The sequence below is a fragment of the Myotis yumanensis genome, unplaced genomic scaffold (assembly GCF_028538775.1).
Source record: "Myotis yumanensis isolate MYYU_CA2020_CCGP unplaced genomic scaffold, mMyoYum1.0.hap1 SCAF_14, whole genome shotgun sequence".
Taxonomy (NCBI): Eukaryota; Metazoa; Chordata; class Mammalia; order Chiroptera; family Vespertilionidae; genus Myotis; species Myotis yumanensis.
In genome coordinates this window covers 35,521,609-35,537,968 of record NW_027223765.1, presented here as the reverse complement: position 1 = coordinate 35,537,968, position 16,360 = coordinate 35,521,609, and the positions used below count along the sequence as shown (strand labels likewise).

At 48.2% G+C, this 16,360-nt stretch overlaps 1 protein-coding gene across 4 annotated transcripts in view; it reads right to left on the bottom strand.

Moving 5' to 3' along the window:
• The window catches only part of ATP2B2 (ATPase plasma membrane Ca2+ transporting 2), a 369,370-nt gene that overhangs the window by 197,690 nt on the left and 155,320 nt on the right, over nt 1-16,360 (bottom strand). Inside the window, exon 1 of one of the 4 annotated variants that reach the window (XM_070433632.1) lies at nt 16,152-16,237. The exons of 1 other annotated variant lie outside the window; for it this stretch is intronic. The gene's annotated coding sequence lies outside the window, so the exon portion shown is untranslated. Of the gene's footprint in view, nt 1-2,178; nt 2,196-5,212; nt 5,285-16,151; nt 16,238-16,360 lie in introns of those variants that run through there. 2 more of the 4 variants (XM_070433635.1, XM_070433636.1) reach the window with 2 other exon arrangements.

Genomic DNA, 16,360 nt, shown 5'->3' with positions numbered 1-16,360 from the left:
GAGACTGAGGCACAGAGAGGCAAAGTCTCCTGCCCAAGGGTATTCACCTAGCAAGTGTAGCAAGCGGCAGGACTGGGATTGAAGATAGGGCTTTTTGCTCACGTTACGGAGATGCCGATGTGCATGGGCGGGGCACCTCCATGGTGGGGAATTGCCAAGGAGAAGATGTTATCTACTTTGTCTCCGCACACACCTTCCCCTAGCAGCACAGATTTGGCTGCACCTCAATTTTTCAAGCCCCCAACCTGATCCACATGGTCACCCTGACATGGTGCAAAGGAGCAACTGGGAAAAAATGTCCCATTGGCTGCTTTTCCTAAAATCAGTCCTAAGTGATAAAACCCTATTCTCAAACTCGAATGAAGCTGCAAGTCGTGGTTTTAGGATCCTGGAGTAGAAGAGAGGTGTTGGACTGCCTGCCCCAAGCCAGAAAATTGTTGGCCGACCCTGATTTAATTAGCTTTACCTTAGTGTGATTTAGGGAAGCCTGTAATTAGCTTTGGGGCCCAGAGGTAGATGCCTGTGGAGAAAAATCCTAAATAAATGCAGAGAAAGAGGTGTGGGCTGGAGGAGCTGAGATTGTGCTTTTGCATTTTGATACGTATTGGACCAAACTATGTGACTTCTTTAGGCAACACATCACCATGGCTTCAGAGATTGGTGATGAGGCTAAATTGCTACAGATAAAGTCTCCAAGGCCCCTGCAGATAGCTATGGCGATCCTCCAATGGTGCCAGGAGAGAAAGCAGGATTTTCCCAACTAATCACAGGGCAAAACCTGTTCCCAGTTCTGAGGAGGAGGTTCCCAGGACAGGTTCTGCACTGAATGAATAGGGAGAGAGTTAGCAGACATGGTCAAGCTCTGCCTGAGACCTTTGCCAGCTTCAGACTTCAAGGGCACACACATCCCAAACTTGTCCCTCTCTGGGCCCCAGCCTCACAGGCCCCATCTTGGTGGGTTTTCTGCCACAGGGAGAGACAGAGCCAGTCCCACCTTTGGGGAATTCAGCCTGACCTGCAGGTACCAGAGAAGCACTCAGAAATAGTCAAGCGATAGTGCGGAGCTGACAGGCCATCCTCGAGAATAAGACGTGGAAAGTGGCACCAGAAAGCCCTCCATTCTCGAACTAGCAACCTGAAAACGTCCACAGACACTGATAAACCTGCAGCAATGGGTGGTGTTAGCGATGGAGGCTGGGTGTTTTAGTTCCTCAGGGCAGTTTGTTCCTTGATCTTGAGTGGTTTGCCTGTGGTAGCTCATTTTTGACGTGTTTTATGGATGTTGTTAACCCCACCATGTCCAATCAACATAGTGCAGTGTGGAAATAATACAAAGCCGCTGTGGGAGCAGAGGTGACACTTCACTCTTCCTAGACGTATGTAGCCCAGGTGCTTGTATTGTGTCACCTGAGATGGAAAGACAAATCCTGAACGCCTTAGGGAATTCAGCCTGTGCGTGAGGAGGGAAGGCAGAGGTGGTCACGGGCTACCCTTGTAAGGAGCCACAGCATTTACTGCTGCTTCTCCGAATGCCTAGGAGCATGTTGGTGCTTTCACATACATCATCTCTCAGTCCTACAATAACTGCTGGGGAGGCAGCATCAGCCCATTTGCGGAAGAGGAAACTGAGAGTCAGAGAGGGGAGGTCACTTGCCCAAGGCTACCTAGCCAGAAAGGGATGAGCTTGGACTGGAACCCAAATCTGTCCATGACCAGAACTGGCTAGTGTCCTACACTTCACAGAGGATTGAATGGGTGGGTATGAGGCAGAAAGTGAATATTAAATTCAGTTTTTGAAATGGATGCTGTGCACCTATAGTGGGCCAGGCCACTGAGATGAAAAGTACACAGTGCCTGCTCTCCAGCTGCTCATGGTCCAGGGTACGTCTTCTGCTGAGCCCTACGTGACCAGACTTCCCTTCCAGGTTCAGTGGTTGACCCTTTTCTGGGCCCCTTGACTGGTTTCTATCCTCTCCCCGACACCATGCAAGGTCTGCAGCCCCAGCCTTAGACTTGGTATTGGTCTCACTGGATGTTAGTGGACCCCCATGCTTTGCTTCTCAACTACTGTTCTCATCCCCTTCATCAAAACAATCCTCTGGGTGGGGCTCAGAGAGGTTAATGAGCTGGCTCAAGGTCACACAGCTAACAAGTGGGAGAGCCAGGATTTGAACTCACATCTGTCTGACTCCGTAGCTTGAGGCCTTCTCTGTGATCCTGTCTTCCCTGGGACCTCATGCCCTTCTCTTTTTCAGCTCTCAGGTTATCCCATGGGAAGTTACTTGCTTTGAGCAAAGCCCCTGCGGAAGCCAGTTTTGCACTTGTTAGCTGGAGGGAGATGATGCATTTTGGAAACCACCCAAGAAAAAGACACTTGAAATAACTTTTCTCCATAGCTCTTGCTGCCAAAATGAACTGAACCCTAAACAGGAGCAGGGCTCTGCAGGACTCACATCGATGTCCGTTTGGCTTGGATTTACAGCTGACCACGCACTTTCCAACTCATTACCTCATAGATCCTCACAGCAGCCCTGGGATAGGTGTCCTGAACCTCCTTTTTTAGATGAGGAAGCGGGAGACTCAGGAAGGTAATGGGGCTTACTCAAGGTCATGTCCCCAGTTGGGGGTGACCTTGGGTAAGTGAAGTTCCCTCCCAGAGCCTCAGGTTCTTCATCTGAAAGAATGGTGATGGTGTTGGCTTCCCAGGGCTGCTCTGAGGGTAAGGAAGAGAAAAGGGTGGAAGGGGCTAGCACAGAACCTGACTCCCGAGAGGTGCTCCACAGCTGGTATATGCACTTGACTCTCCAGACAAAACAAAGACCACAAACATGTAGAGTCAGGGTAAAGAAAGGCCAAGAGTGGAAGGTTCTCAAGCCACCACTAGTGCAAACAGGCAGGCTGGCTGCTGAGGACAATGAAAACAATGGCTGATTTGTACTGTTTAATCCTCCGCACATGTTGTCTCATTTCATCCTCATCACAAACAGCAGGAGGTGAATACAATTTTGATCCCCATTTGACAGATGATGAAGTAGAGGTGCAGACAGGTTAAGTAAGAGGGGATCAAAGAGCATTTTTTCAATAGAAAAGGAAAAAACAACTTAAATTCAAAGTTTTACAAGCCTATAAATCAGGAATTTTCAACCTTTTCATCTCATGGCATGCATAAACTAATTACTAAAATTCTGTGGCACACCAAAACATATATTTTTTGCCGATCTTACAAAACACACACACCATGGCATAAATTTGATCCAGTCACACCGGATGGCTGTGTTGGCTGCTACCACTTTTTAAATCTTCACCTGAGGATATGTTTTATTGATTTTAGAGAGAGAGAGGAAGGGTGAGAGAGGGAGAGAAACATTGATTTGAGAGAGAAATATCATTTGGCTACCTCCGGTACATGCCCTGACCAGGGATCAATCCAGCAACCTAGGTATGTGCCCCAACCAGGAATCAAACCTATAACCCCAATCAGGAATCAAACCTGTACGGGATGACACTCCAATCAACTGAACCACCTGACCTGAGAGGCTGTTGTCATTTTTTTAAAATTTGACAATCTAAGGGAGAAGAGGTCAGTGTCCCTGTCTAAATAGTCAGGTATTGCATGTTTTAAAAATTCTTGAGGCACACTGGTTGAAAATCGCTGCTGTAAATGAACCCTCTTTCCCCAAAATACCCCTCTAAAATTTCTCTCCATAACACGCTGCTCTTCTCTCCTCAACCCCTCCAGCTCTCATGTAGTGGCTTTTTTTGACCATAGAGTTCACTGATAGCTCCCTCTTTCAGCCTGAGATCCAGGAGCCGCTTGGAATCCTGGCTCCTCACCTGCTGGGCCAGGGCCAGGAGTGAATCTGTGGCTCTGTGCATTGTGAATCTTTGCTATGGGGAGGCCCCTGCTTTATATTCAGCTGCACCCCTGACACATAGTGCAGATGGCACCTAATTAACAAATATCGTATTTCAAATATGCTACTGGAAGAGCCTGAGGCCGAGGGGGAAATTCCCCCTCGAGTTCCCCTCCCTCACCTAGTCCAAAGTCTGGTCAGTTACCCAGGGACTCCCTTGTCACTAGCCACCAGGATTGGGGAGCTAGGAGACTGCTTTTGGCTTCACTAATTGGTCAGACACAGCTGGTCCAAGCACTTCTCCCTGGGTCTCAGTTTCCTTCCTCTAAAATGCAGGAGAAAAATAAAAGAAAGCAGGGCTAGATTGGGGTAGAAGCTGCAAACCAGCCACTTGGGAGAGCAGCCAGCTTAATATACATTTGTTTGTTTTGCCCAGAGCTTAAAATAAAATTGAACAAATGCCAACGTTTAAAAATTGGGAGATCGTGCATTTGAATCTAGATTTCTGGCTTCTCTTAAAATATTGGAAGTGCTGCCCACTCTGGGATTGGCCAGAGGTGGGTGAGGCCATAGAGGTGGGCAGCTGGTTACCAGTTCAGCCTTCCCCTCATCTGACTTCATTAAGGGTGGTTCTCGCCTGGATACAGGAGATAAGGGATTTACAGTGCCTGATCAGTCAGGGCCCCTCAGAGAAGAGAGTGAGCTTTCCCACTTATTTAACAAATACTTGCTATATGCCAAGTGTTGTCTTAAACATACCAGGTCTAGTGCTAAGCACTAATCACATACCAGTAAATTACTTAATTCCCATAACAACCTTGTGAAGTGAGTGCCACTGTCACCACTTTACAGATGAAGACACAAAAGCACACAGAAGTTAACTTTCTCATCCAAGACCACATGGCTAGTAAGTGGTGGCCTTGGGACTTGAACCCTGGCAGCCTGGCTCTGGAATTTGTGCTCTAACCGCAGCATGATACTACTCATCCCCTTTCCTGTGTTAGCGGCCAGACTGGTGGCTTTGTCCAAGTTTCTATGTCCCAATATGAAAACTAAATATCACCTTCCCCCATTTCCCCTTTTTTCTTCTCCTAATCTATTACTTCCCTCCCTCATATGCTAATCAACTCCTTAGTTCTCTCAACAATTCTGTAAGGTGCAGGTACTACTATTATCCCCATTTTAAGATGAGGAAATTGATACACAGAGAGGGTAAGTGACCTGCCCAAGATCATGCAGAGCCAGGGTGTGATGCAGGCCATCTGGTGTGGAGTCTGCTCTTGGCTTTATCTGCCCCCAAACACCCCAACCACCCACCCTTGACATTTATTTCTTCCCTCCTTTATTTTTCTACTCACCCGTCCATCCAGCACTCAACTCAGATGGTGTGCTGGGCATGAGGGACAGCTGTCAGGTGCACTGAGGCTGGCTGGATCAGGAAAGTGACATCCTCTTGTCAGGAAAGGAGCTGCCCATGACCACTCCCTCTATTGCTGAGGCTAGTCGGAGAACTGGTTTCCAACTAACAGCCCAGAGAGCTCAGGAGGAAGCAGCAGAGGGAAGGGGGGTGGCCCCTGGCAGCTTCCTGCAGGGCAAGTCCTCAGCAAGGCACATTGTCAGGGAGACCTCAGCAGCCCCCCACCCACACCCCAGACCCATTTTTACTGCTGAAGTACCAACCAGACTTTTAGTCTTGGTTCTGCCACTGACATTATGTGGAGTCCTGAACAAGGGGCTTCCCCTTTCTGGGCCTCAATTTCCTCATATGTAAAGTGAGAACATTAGACTACTGAAAGTCACAAACTGGCAGCTCAAAGGCCAGATCCAGCTCAAGGACATATTTTGCTTGAGTATTTGCAGAATGCTTTTTTAAAAAAATAAAATTTGGCCCAGCCAGTGTTGCCCAGTAGTTGCTCCTCAATCCATGAACCAAGAGGTCACCAGTTTGATTCCTGGTTAGGGCACATGCTAGGGTTTTGGGCTCGATCCCCAGTAGGGAGCATGAAGGAGGCAGCCCATTGATGATGTTGCTCATTGGCGTTTCTATCTCTCTATCCCTCTCCCTTCCCCTCTCTCTCTAAAAATTAATAAAAACGTTAAAAATAAATAAATGTTTTGTTTTAGAACAATTTTAGATTTGCCAAAAAATTGCTAAGAAAAATACAGAGAGTTCTCATTTACTCCATATGCAGTTTCCCCTATTATTAACAGCTTATATTAGTATGGTACATTTTTCACAATTAATAAATCAATATTGAAATGTTAATATTAAGTATAGCCCATATTTGCTTCAAATTTCCTTGGTTTTTACCTAAAGTCCTCTTTTCTGTTCCAAATACCACATTATATTTAGTCATCATCTCTTTAGGTTCCTTTTGGTTTTGCAGAATTAAAAAAAAATTTTTAATGCCTTAGAAGGAATGTTTTAGGGTACCAGGAATATTCTATAGTTTGATCTGGGTTGTGGTCACATCTACAAATATATGTAAAAACCATTAAGTATTACATTTAAGATTAGAGCACTTTACCCACTTTAATGGGTGTGTATCATGCCTCTACAAAAAACAATTGAACGTCTCTCTTCAATTTGCCACAGTCCCCAGCACTCCCTATTATATTCTACCCTGAGTCTATCGTTCTTTGATAACATTTGCTTGGTATCTATAGTCACCATGTGGCATATAAGTAAGCCACTTCTGGTTCACTCACTTGTAAAATGAATATACTGATATTTTTACCTGATGAGGCTGTAGTGAAGATTGACTGAGATAACATACATAAGTTCTTAGCACAGTGCCCAGTACATAAGTAAGTGCTGAATAAATTGCTCATGTAACATTTATATTATTAAAACAGGCACATGCTCTTATTTCTCCTCAAAGCAAACCCGATTGTCCCCCTTCCCTGACTCCTCTTGTGTCTCCATCCCTCCCTGCTAGGGAAGATCCAAACTCTGAATGCCAGAGGGTGAAAGAGACAGAGACAAGTCTGCAGAGAGGGCCCACATCTACTCATAGAACCAGGGGACCCCTGAGACCTACCTCAGTGTCCAAGGAAACTTTGGTGAAAGGTGGAGTCCCAATCCTTCCCTTCTTAAGGAGCTCTTTACTTCCAACATCTGCCCTCAAAAGCTGCATTCTGTCTGCATCCTGGCTAAGGATCCCTGGGACAGTGGGGAAGCTGGAGGGCTTTGGGATGGGGCTGCAGAAATCATGGAAGATGGTACCCTCCTTCCCTGCTCTCTACTGGCCCAGCCTCTTGGGGGATGCCAGTTTCCCCTGTATGATGCCCCAAGATCTGTGCCCAGAAACAATGCAGTTAGTGCTCTAGGGTTCTCAGATGCTTTAGGGGGGCCTCTTGCACAGAGAAACTAAGCTCTAGGCAGGATGTGTGGAGAGACAACAAAGACCAATAAAGAGGCCACTGAGATGGTGAGGGGAGCAGAAAGAATAGGGATGGGGGTTAGAAGGCCATGCTGGGACCTGTCCTGCCCTCTGACTTGCTGTGTGGCCACTGGCAAGTCCCTCTCCCTCTCTAAGTCTCCCTTTCCTGATATTAATTATAACAATAGCAACAACAACACCACCAATAAGTAGTAACAGTGATGATGGTGATGATGATGGTGGTGGTGGTGATAGTGGCTCCTAATTTAAACACGAGGTACAGGATAAGCCCTTTATGTGTTTGCAGCATAATTTTATCTTTTTAAGTATCCCATGAAGTAGGTGCCATAATTATCTCCACTTCACAGGTGAAAAAAAAATGGGAGTCAGAGGGCAAGGACTTGTCTAAGACTTCCTAGCTGACAAATTTACAGATACAGGATTCAAACCCTGGTTTGTATGACTCAAAAGTCTAAGGTCATCTCCTTTGTAGTTGCATCTGTGAAATGGGCAGGTAGCCTAAAGGGTCTTTTAACTTTCTCTCCAGGCTGACCCTGTGGCCTCAGAAAGCCAGTTCCAGTGAGGATGCTCAGAGCCATGGAACACTTACTGCGCTAAGGGGCTGTGTTTATCATCTCATTTGATCCTCACAACAGCCAAATAAAATAGGTATGGTTATCACCACCTCCATTTTACAGTGCAGGAAACTGAGGCACAGAGAGACCGAGGCAAATGTGCAAAGTTGTACACAGGTGCCAGGATTTGAACCTGGGCAGTCTGGCTCCAGAGCTCACACTCTTGCACACTCTAACAGCCCTCTGGAGAAAGGGCATCCATAGACTGTGGGCCAGAGACTGTTCCCCAGCCGAGTCCTCTTCAATTCCAAAGGGCCCTGTGAACAGGCCTCACCCTCCACCTTCCCTTCTAGCCCAGAATTCAAAGGCTTCCAGGTCCCTCCCCTGACACGAAGTTGTTTCCATCTCAGCAACCCTGTGCCCTGAGACCCGGGCCCCTGAGGGGATCAGCCAGTCCAGAGCCATGGGCAGTGCCCAATGAACCCGCCCTCCCATACCTGGGCTGGAGATGGTGGCGAATCCCCCGGTGACCCTGCTGGGTCTCAAGCCACAGACACAAACCCCTATTCTGACCTCTCGGCTTCAGCACCAACAGCCACTGCAGAAGTCTGCAGTCTGCTGTTACACCCTGTGTGGAAGCCATGGTGCTGGTTGCATCTTGCTGCCAGCAGGGCTGCCTTCCTTTTTGGCCTTGGGATCAGTGAGGGGGGGAGGTCGGGTGGGGAGGGGCAGGGGAAGGTGGCTGGCTATTAAGGCCATGGGCTGGCTTCCACAGGGCTGTGTGATTGGTGAAACAGTGGCCTCTGCCAAAAGCTGTGTGGGTGGTGGGCATTCCTGTGTCACAGTTTCCTCCTGGGCCACTGTTCACTTGAAGTTTCTGATCCTATCAGCTGTGCCCTGGCTCCAGTCCTGACTACCTGGAAGTTCTTTTTGTTCTGAGGACTCCCTGTACGCTGGCTAGTGTAGGGTGGCCCTGGGAATGTGAGGGAAGGGCAGCTGCCATGTGTGCAACTGGCAGGACCCAAGAACAGAGGTTTCTAAGGAATCAGGACACATGGGTGTGAACACTGGGCAGCGGCCAGGGCCAGGAGAGGTGGGGAGGGCCTGGGCCAACAGCCCAGATCTCACCTCCTTCAGGAAGACTTCCTGGACTACAGGGGGAAATGGCGACAGTCTCCCATCCACCTTGTCTCTTGGCCCCATGACACTCCTTGCTTGTTCCCTTATAACATGCCTGGTCCTTTCTCTGGGTTTGCAGAGAACAGGCAAAAACCATTTCTTGTTTCCCATGAAGCAGAGCCCACATCCTTTCTCCAACATCACTGGAGAGGGAACGTTTCCACACGAGTGGTTTCCCAGCTCCCATCTTCCTCTGCCGACGTGTGTTTTAGTTTAAGCCTTTCAGAGGTGAGGAACTAACCCAACTATTTATTTCATTTTTAAGTGGATTGATATTTTGCTAATCACAACAGCTCTTATTTGACAAATAGTTGAACATCTATGTTGCAAACATATTATTTAGTCAATGTAGCGACTTCCTTTGCTTCCCAGCCTCTTTCACTTTTTAAAACCCAGTTTAAGTCACACAGGTAGATGCCTATGTCCAAGCTAGTGCAGGGACCACAGTGCTGGTGGTTCCTGTGGGGTGACTGCTGGGTGGTGATGGGAGGCTCCCCTAAGCATGTTTACCTCTGCTGTCCCTTCACTAAGCAGCATGTTTTAAGCCCATGCATCCTATTTTCCTGTTTTGTCTCTGCTCTTGGCTTAGCTCTGTAAGCTCTCTATGACTGTGGTGTGTTTGCTCCTAGTAGCAAACTCCCTCTCCTGTGACTTCATAATGTACCCCACCCAGAGGCCCCCTGGTACTTCCTTTACTCAACAAGTGCTAAGCATCCACTGTGTGTCAGGGACTAGGGATACAGAGATCGCCAAGACCTGGACTCTGGACTCAGGGAGATGGTGAACACATTGATTGATACATGTGCTCAGAGAGGTTAGATCACTTCCTCTGGGTCACACAGGTAGGAAGAAATAGGGCATGAACATTACACGTATTTGAGTCAAAGCCCCAAGCAAGCTCTTTCCACCGTCCCTGCCCCCTTGGGGAGTTTGGGATTTAGTGGGAAAGATGTAACTAAACAACCAAATAAAACATGTTATGATACATTCTACAGAGGCACATCCGAAGAGGCCGGACAGAGGGTAAAGTGACTGATTTTCATGGGGATGGAAGTTACCTTGGGGACAGTTCCAGGGGAGGCGAAACCTGAAAAGGGTCTTCTATTCTCTAATTTAAGAAACAGATAACTCATGTTGTTAAAATTGTGTCTAAAATAAGAGTCAAATGGCCTGGAGTGAGGAGTTCTTCATACACAAAATGCCTGAACATGAAGTTCATGAATGACGTGCTATCTCTCCGCTTTGCACATAACAGGTAATGAGGTCCCCATCCCTGGTGGTAACTAGGAAGAAATTAAAGTTACCAGTCAAGGATTCTGGATAAAGCCTTTAGCATTGGGTGCGGTTGTGGAGGAGTTCTTTGGTTCCTTCTAATAATAAGATCCTACCAGTTTAATAGTGAAAGGAAGGCAGGTCCCGTCTTAGTTCTCCCACTGACCTGGGGAGGGCAGGCCAAGGCTGAGGGCAAGATCTGAGGGAGAACAGTGATACCTGGAGCCCAGTAGCCTTTGACTCAGATGCAAGAAATAGTTTTGAGCAAATGCCTACCAGGCTCATGGGTACTGGTTCCTTCAGCAACCCCCATGGAAGCCCCTGAGGCCTCACCAGTCAGCCTGAGTCACCAGGCCTGCACAGAGCAGGGAGCACTTGCCCAGGTCACACAGCAGCTTCTGGCAGAATAGGCTTGTGGGCGTGGGAAGTTTCCTCTGCCCTGCCAGATGCTGGACTTCCTGGAGGCCACTCCCCAAAACCCTACAGAGCTGGCCAGAATCCACTTTGTTCAAGTCCCTTGTTTGCAGGGGAGGAAACTGAGGCACAGAGAGAGAAGAGGGAAGGTACCTGCTGGGGGGCCAGTATCACATGAGACCCTTTATAGACTTCCCTCATCTGTGAGGTGAGAACCATCTCTACTTTGCACATGGGGAAACTGAGAAAAAGTGGCAACGTTCACCTAGGATCACAAAGCTCAGACTGGCAGCGCTGGAATTCAAACCCAGCACCTAGTGTGCCTAGTCTGGTGCATTCCGACCAGTTCATAGTGCATTGTCCTCCGTGACATAGGTTATCATGCTCTCAGTTCAAGTGACGTGGGAACTTCCAATATTCACGGTTGGGAAGTTTATTTTAAGAATGAGGATCTGGCAAGAAGGGTGGTCTACCCCTCAGGGACCCTGGTCAAGCTGGGATACTATCAGGGTGATGGGCTCTGGGTTCCTCTGCACTTCTAGACTTGCTGTGTAGGCAGGGACTCGATCTCATTCCAGAATGAAAGCTGAGTGACTGATCAATTATCTGACCACACAAAGAGTGACAAGAGTGACTGGGATTCTCCCATGCTCCTCGGAGTACTCAGGAAGGACATTTCTCCCTTTAAGGCGACATTTCTCACTTTAAGACAGGAAGTGGCCCAGGAAGGAAGCCTTTTCTCCTGCTCCTTGTAGATCATTGCTGGGAAGGGCCCTGGTGGCCCCAGCACCCACTTGCCCAGTAACAGCCAGCCGCTCACCTGCCTGTCATCTGCCTGTCCTTGTGGCCTTCCCCGTGACCTCCTCGAAGGCTAGGACCCGGGCTCCCATATTCCCAGAGTCCAGCACATAATTGGGGTGACAAAAAGCCTGAGTTCAAACCCATTTCCTCTTCATGTAAGATAATGACCAGAGACCCAGACTGGAGTTTGTGAAGGCCAAGAGTCCATGGGAATCTTCTGGAAGCTAGGAGTCTTATGATTTTGAAGAAGGACATTGCTCTTTTGGAAAATGACACAAAATATTCTTTGAGTCTTTTTGAGAAATGTCATGAATGAACTGGCAGCCTGTTTAGAGTCAGCTTCAAACAAGTATGACGGTGTTATGGGTTGAAATGTATCCCTTCCTTTCGCAGAGATATGTGGGGATCCTGTAAATATGACCTTACTTGGAGGTAGAGTCTTTACAGAGGCAAGCAAGTTAAGATGAGGTCATTAGGGTGGGCTCTGAGCCAATATAACTGGTATCCTTATAAAGGGGAAATTTGGGCACAGAGACAGACACTCATGGAGGGAAGATGGTGTGAAGGGGGATGAGGGTAGCACACTCAGAAGCCATGGAACTCCAAAGATTGCCACCAAACCACCAGCAGCTGGGGGAGAGGCCTGGCACAGATTCTCTGACATGATGCTCAAAAGGAACAAACCCTGCCGAATCCATGATGTTGGACGTCCGGCCTCCTGGACTATGAGACAACATGTGTCTGTTACTTTAAGCCACTCAGTTTGAGGTGCTTTGTTACGGCAGCCTCAGCAAGCAATACCGATGGCAAACTGTCTATTCCCAGTGCTTGTGAGAGAGACTGACGCGGTCCCAGTGGAAAGGGGCCCGGGGTCCTCACAGTTTGAGGCTACTGTTCCCATTGGGGCCACGAGAACAGAGGACCACTAAGCAGCGCCTGATATCCTAGGCCCCCTGCTGGACACATCAGGATTTCTCTCCCACTCAATCCTTTCAAAATACTCTAAAGGAAGGGCTTCTTACTCCCATTTAAAAGAAGAGAACACTGAGGTGGGAGAGCATGTAAACAACTGCAGGATTGCACAGCCAGGACTGTGAGCTGTGTGGCCAGGCTGTCAATATGGTGCCACATCGACCCTCAACGCCAAGACAGATCTGTGCAGAAGAGCTCCCTGGGATGAATGGTTAGTATCAGAGGTTTGCGATGCATTGACCCAACCTCTTTGCTCTGTCCCCTGTATTTCAGACTCTGGCCGGGTGTGTGTTTGTGTGTGTGTGTGTGTGTGTGTGTGTGTGTGTGTGTGTGTGTATGGTTTCCTCCATTCTCTCACTGAGGAAAACAGAAAGGAAGGAAATGTTCCAACTGCCTAAGAGGATAAGGTGTTTAAGAAGCCTGGATACTTTTAAAGCCCTCATTTGTGCAAGCTTTCACCTTTTTCAGAGCACTTCCCATGTACTGTTCCCACCCCTCCACCCCCACCACCACGCCATCACTGCCCCTCAAGTAGGAATTACCGTCCACATTTGAAAGGGGGTGAGTTGCTTTGTACACTGGTGTTAGCTATAACCGCCTAATACATTGCTCCAACATGGAAATTCTACTAATCACATTTATTTATAAGAAAGGATGCCTGTAATTTTTACTTAAAAGGTATTTCCACTGAGAATGTTTTGGGTGTTACTGTGGCACAGACTTGGAGTAAAACATTTCCCATAAATATTCTTAGACTCCATTAACCTCTCTCAGTTCATTTCTCTCTGGATCCTCTGAAGGGATTTCCCCATTCCTGGATCTAGGAGGTGACATTTCTCCACTTAGGCTGCAATGGCACATTTCCTCAGTTGCAGGCCTGTAGGTCAGGCTCTGGGAGGCTCTTCTTTGGCCAATGGGGATCCAGATGGCTCTGGGGAGGGCAATCCTGCCAGTCATGGTTGCTCCTGGCTCCTGGAGCAATACCTCACACACCTGCATCCCCTGGCCCAGCCCAGGATGGGTGCTGCTGAATGCTTGCCAGCAAGTGGCCTCAAACCCAGACTTAGAAATGCAGACATAGCTGAGTTGGATTGCTGGTTCCCCAGTTTCCTCAACTCCCATGGCATTTTGCTAAAATCATGGACTTGAGCCAGACCTCCTGGGTTTGAATGTCACTTTGGATAAGTGAGTTTAATACTCTTTGCTTCAGTTTCTCCTTTTATAAGGTAGGAATAGTGTTTGTGACTACCTTATGGGGCTGTTGTGAAGGCTAAATTATTAATATTTTTAAAGCATTTAGAATAGGGCCTGGCACATAACCAACACTGTCTTAAGTGATTGCCATCATTATTGCTATTATTGTTATTCTTTCAGTCAACATGGATTGAGGACCATATGTGTGGAGTCAAGATGGACCAGCTTTGCTACTTACCTGCTGAGCTATCCTGGGTGTTTTACTTAACCACTCTGTGCCTTATTTCCCTCTACTGTGAAATGGGAACTATAAAACTGCATATGTTGCAGGTTGGTGGTAAGGACAGAGGGCACGTCCTTTCCTGGCTCATGATAAGTACTTAGTAAATCCTAGATACTGTTATTATCATCTATATCACTGGTGTTACTATGATTCCTGGGTCAGGCCAGGCTCTCCACTGCTGCCTGGGAGAAACTCATTTTAACCTTGGACAGATCTACTAGCATTTGGGGCCTTGTCAGCCATTCCTGTGCTTTCCCTAGATTCTCCCTGACCACTCCCCAGCACTGCAGACCAGGAACTTTGACCCAGCTCTTCCTGGCACACCTGTCACCTGCCAGTCCTCTCCCAGATGCAGAGAAATGTTTTCCAAACATTCATTAGATTGCTTGGACCCTCCAATAGTTTTGCCACTACACATAGACTATAATTCAAACTTTGCAGGGGTGCTTCTCCGGGACCGGCCCAATCGGCCCTGGGCAGGCATTCCTCTGCATGCATCACCCATGTAGGGCCTTTGCTCACTCCTCCCAGCCCACTGCCCTCCATGCTCTTCTTCAAGCCCAGGACCTCTGCATGTCTGGCTGCTTCTACCAGCGAGAGCTCTGGTCAAAGTTCCCTCCTCAGCGACTGCCCATCACTCCCCACCTGCCACCCTGTTTTGTTTTCTTCACAGTCTTGTGATGCCCCGAACCTATCTTCTTTATTTATTTGGTCACCTGTTTGCTGGAGTGTCAGCACCAGGAGGACAGGAGTCATGTCTGTTTCATTCCCAGGGTGAATAAAAGCATAACAGTGACTGCACATAGAGGGTGCTCGATAAACACGAGTAAATAAATAAACCCTGGCTCCAAGCCTCCTTTAGGGAAGAGAGAATGCATCTCTTTATATAATGAAAGAGGTTGAGCCCCACGGTGAAAACTCCACTGCCGTTGCCAGCCATGGGCCTGAGAAGCCTCTCACTCATCTCAGGAGGAGGAGAGGGGAGATGTCACCTCCCCCTCTGACAGGGTGGCTCATCGATGGATCTCCTCAACCTCCTTACCCACCCACGCCTGTCAAAAGCTGCTGGGTTTAAATGCCCATGTTTCTGTTCTGTATTATCAACTGTTTAATATTCAAGAGATGGCATTAAATAAATATGTGAGCAATTATGTAATGTGTTTGCAAACAATCGGGTTAGTCCCAGAGTGCTTGGGTGAGAAACAAAACTTCAGCAAAGCAAGAGGTCTGGGTGATCTCCCAGGGCTGGGGACAGAGGCGCCTGGCCAGGCTGCCTGTGTGCTCCCTCCCTGATTCGGTCTGGAGTTACTTATCTTCCTTGCCCGGGCAGGGGGCAGGGTGGGATAATAGGAAGCAAGCTCAGGATCTTGGAGTTGCATCCTGGCTCTCCCACCTCCTGGCTGGCAAGGGAGGTCTCAGTCTGCTCATCTGTGAAAGGGTTATAGACGCCTCCTGGGAAGTCAGACAAAATCATGACTCTGAGCTCTGGCTCAGAGGATGTTCTTGCAGAAGGTAAGTTGGGTCTGATGCTGAAAGATAAGCAGTGTGAACTCTGGTCCTCAACAGGGGTGGGGGTTAGGGGGTGAGGCATGGACTTCGGGGTTCGGAGATATATAACGTAAGGTAAACTGAGCAAGGCAATAACAGAGGCCCTCCCAAAGGGCTTCGGGATACAGAGGAAGATGTGCTTAATCCATGCTGGGAGCCAGAGAACTCTCACAGAGCTGCCATGTCAGCCGGCTCTGGAAGGCTGAGTGGCATTTTGACCCCAGAGAGAGGGCTGCCCATTTAATGAACCTGCACTGGGCACCTCGCATGCCTATTCATTCCACAGCATTTATTGAGCACCCACTATGTTCCAGCTACTCTGCTAAGCAGTTTACATGGATCATCTTTGCTTGACTAACACAAGGAGATGCTGCACTGTCCCCATTTTACAGGTGAGAGAACTGAGACTCGGTTCACTGTGTGAAGTGATTCTGTCCTCCTCCTTTGCATTCTGTGCCTATTCCCTATGCAAACGCAAAAGGGATGTAAGGGAATTTTCCCAAAGCAGCACAATGGTGCATAAATAATTCATGTGTCCCTGCCAGGGTGGCACAGGAAAGTTCACTGCTGTCAAACCCTGCTTTCTTGCTCGGTTGAACCTCCATTAGCAGCCCCCCAACAGTGCCCTCTTCCCACATCTACCCCACCCCCAGCAAAACCCCAGTCTTCAACTCACCCCTCCATGTGTCAGGTTAAATGAAAGGCGTTGGGGGTTTGGAAAGTGGGGCCCATGTCTTGCTGGCTCTGGGGACTGGGTGATGAAGTTCAGCTGTGGAAAAGGGAGATGGCATTGATTAGGGGTGGGTGACTTGATGAGGATCTGAGTCAGGAAGGAGTAGGAAGGGAAGACTGGTGTGAAGTATCCTCTGTGTGCTGGCACTGGGC